Consider the following 3424-nt stretch of genomic DNA (forward strand, 5'->3'; position numbering starts at 1 on the left):
TTGCTTTAAATGACGAGTCTCACTTAGGCTACCCACAGTGCAAATGGTTTTATTCACCTTCATCTGACATTTTGTTCAATAACATCTTTACAGCTGATTCCACATACTGTACAATAAACAATATTTACACAAACTTTACATGACAACAAATAAGAGACACTTTATCAACATTATACAAACAGCATGAGTGAGGAACGTACAGTTTTAAATGTAAACATCCATTTCCAGTTGACACCTGAGCACTGTAATCATCACCACAAACCACATCATGAACCAGTTCTTTTGTCATATTTACAGTTTCACATCGTACACAATGGCTGTGTGTGACAAATCGTCTGAGGTACTTTCAGTCAGTTTCAGTTCAGTTTCAGGTTTACACACTCTGGTACAACAAGAAGGAGAAACTAAAGTAAACATCAAACTCCCACATGAAATGTGACTCTGTCACTGCCTGTACATATTCATGTGAGAAAAACTCTTTTTTTTTTTTTTTAGAGCAGTAGTTGGCCTAAAATGTCTGAACACGTTATTAAACAGACAGACAGAGTAACAACCATCACACATGGTGTCATTTAGCTTGAAAAATCTTATTACATCACACATGATTAAGTATCTACAGTGAAGCTAGCATCTGTGTGAGACAGTCACAATGACAGTGCTAACATGCTGTTGTTTAGAAGGTGTTCAGCTAACTCAAACCAGGGCTAAAATCATGCAGTGTGTCCCTGGCTTTAGCATGTTAGCATGGTAGCTAATAGAGTGCTGCAGGAGTCCTAAAACCTGGAAAGGAGTTAGCATATTAGCACTTCTGTTTGCCTTGTCTCAAAGTCTCAAAGAGTTATCAATTTTTGCCTGAAATAAGGTGGTTAACAAGCTTAGGAGATTTAATTGTAATGTTTTGTTCTTCGACATTGCAAAAGGACTCCCACACACTGCCTAACTTGCAATATAACATTTATTTGCGTATTTCTGTACTAGACCTTCATCAGGCAAACAAGGATGGTCTGGTACCGAAACGTTAGGCACTGTGCGGGAGTCCTTTTACTAAATTTTGGTCGACTCACCCCTCTTCTATGCACCTGTCTCATCTAAACAATGTATTACTTTGTTCTTTTTCTATGACATGAAATACGTAATTTTGGAGCTTTTACATATCTTAAAGAAGCGTTTGCTAACAACTGGCTAAATGAGACTACAGTGGTTGTCACAGATACTAAACATCATCACACCAATTATTAGTCAGTGGTGGTGATGTTGAGTCATGCAACTGTAGTTTGTTTTTAGCCTAATGTTAGCGTTTTGATTCTGGCAATCTCATTCACACACAAAAGTGATGTTTGCTTGTGAAGATTATCTAACAAAACCTATAAGAATCGTGAACTTTTGTTTGCTACAGAGTTTATTTTCTGCACTGATCCGAGATAAAAATGGTAAAATCCCATTATTTTTTTGTAGAGGGAATCAGACTGATGATAACTTCTGGGTTGGCTTACAAAAATTAGCCATCCCTGCAGTGCTCTATTAGCACTAAACACAAAGTAAAGCTGAGGCTCCTGGAAATGTGATTAGTTTTGAAGTTATTAAGTCAGGAATCAAAGTACCAGACAAATTCATTTTTTACCAGATTCTCTCATTCATTGAATTGGGGAGGAGGGGCCAACTTTGACTGCTGTGTTTACTAACAGCAACTGACAAATCCTGCATAGTGCGCCTTTAAGGCAGAACCATAGCTATGAGAAGTCATCCAGGTTTGAAACATGAATGTCTGAACTGAATTTTGCTGCAATCCTTTCCAGTAGTTGTTGACATATTTCACTCAAAACCAAAGGGTAAATTGTGGATGTCCAGTCAGTGTTGATGATAAATGTAGTCAAGTGGAGCAGAAATTTCCTCAACGTTTGCTACATTGACTGAAAGAACACAGTTTTTCTACTGCAAAATCTGTTGTTCTGTCTATATCCAGTGATGTTAATGTTGAGGAAGAACTACAGGCTATTTCAGCTTGGATTTCTAGTCTCCACCTCTGGGTAGTCAGGGGCATGTTAGACAAGTCTTTTTTTTATCACCTAACACTATGTTTTAACCAACAAAGCCACAGGCACAACACTAACAACAATGCATCCTGGTACATGTAGGCAGTGCTGCAAGGCTCAGTAAGCATGAAAATGGAGTTTTCTTGGTCAATATAGTACCAAATGTTGAATTTATTGTTTCATGTAACTACATTAACCATGAATACTGATGGACCATCCACATGAAAAGTGTTTCCCCTTTAAAAATCCTCCTCTGGGGAGCATTACTGCCTATACTAAATTTCATAGCAGTCTGTCCAATATTTGTTGAAACATTTCAGTTTGTACAAAAGTAGAGGGCTGGCATTGGCATCTGCAGAGCCACTAGCATGGCTAAAAAACAGTATAGTAAAATAACATTTATTTAATCTCTACAGAATATAAAAGAAAACTAACAATCAATGCAATGAAATTAACTGTCCATGCAATCCAGTTAATGGAAGTTAATCACAATTTATTCACAATAATGTGTACTGTGGACTAATAATGGAATACATCTGGTTCATTAGTTGCAACAAATAGTAAAAATGAACATCCGCTGAGTGACTGTGCACTCAAACAAAAACTAAAAGCCTCTGTAATCTCAGATAAATTTCAGAAGCCGGAGCTTTAGTGTCTCCTCTGGAATGTTATCCGGCAGTAATTCAGCAGAGTGTATGCCCTGTGTAAAACTGTCATAGGGCCGTCCAGGATGTTGGTTATGTTATAGATTCGTCCTCAGTGGCTACTGTTCAGGACAGCCTGACAATGTCATTAATGTTGTTACCAGCGGTCCCCAGAGCGACACAGGCCATTAGGTTAAGTGCTTGGAGTCCTCTTGTGTAACACACCCTTTTAATAAACATCTCAGTTCTTATAGGACACAGCCCGTCTCTGGCTCTATCCACCTATTGCTTAACATCAGATGGAAAACGCTGGCCAAGAGCTCCATTTCCCTTTAATTCTCATAGTGGTCATGAAGAGTTTTCTCCTCCCTGCAGTATTCTGTGGTGCATCATTTATAAAAGACTTACTGGTAATGTTGTCAGTAGTCAGTTAAGGTTGACTCATCATGTGAGTTCAACAAGCTTTTCACTGTAATAGGAACTAGTGAGCTTGTCTCTATATCAGTGTAACACTGGCCTCAGTGTAAATACCACATCAGTCAGGATGATCAACCTCCAATAAAATTTAAGCTCCTGAACAGTCTTGTGGCAGTGTTCTTGGTTGAGTTTCTGGAAATTAACTCTTCATGTTAAAGCTACAATATGTCAGGCTTCTGCATTAAAATGTCTTAAAACGGTAGACGTATTTTGTGTATTTTCTTGAGCTGTTTACTTATGTTATCGCAAATGTTTTAAATAGTGTTCAAC

This window comes from Lutjanus erythropterus, chromosome 12, assembly GCF_056507025.1.
Source record: "Lutjanus erythropterus isolate fLutEry1 chromosome 12, fLutEry1.hap2, whole genome shotgun sequence".
Taxonomy (NCBI): Eukaryota; Metazoa; Chordata; class Actinopteri; order Lutjaniformes; family Lutjanidae; genus Lutjanus; species Lutjanus erythropterus.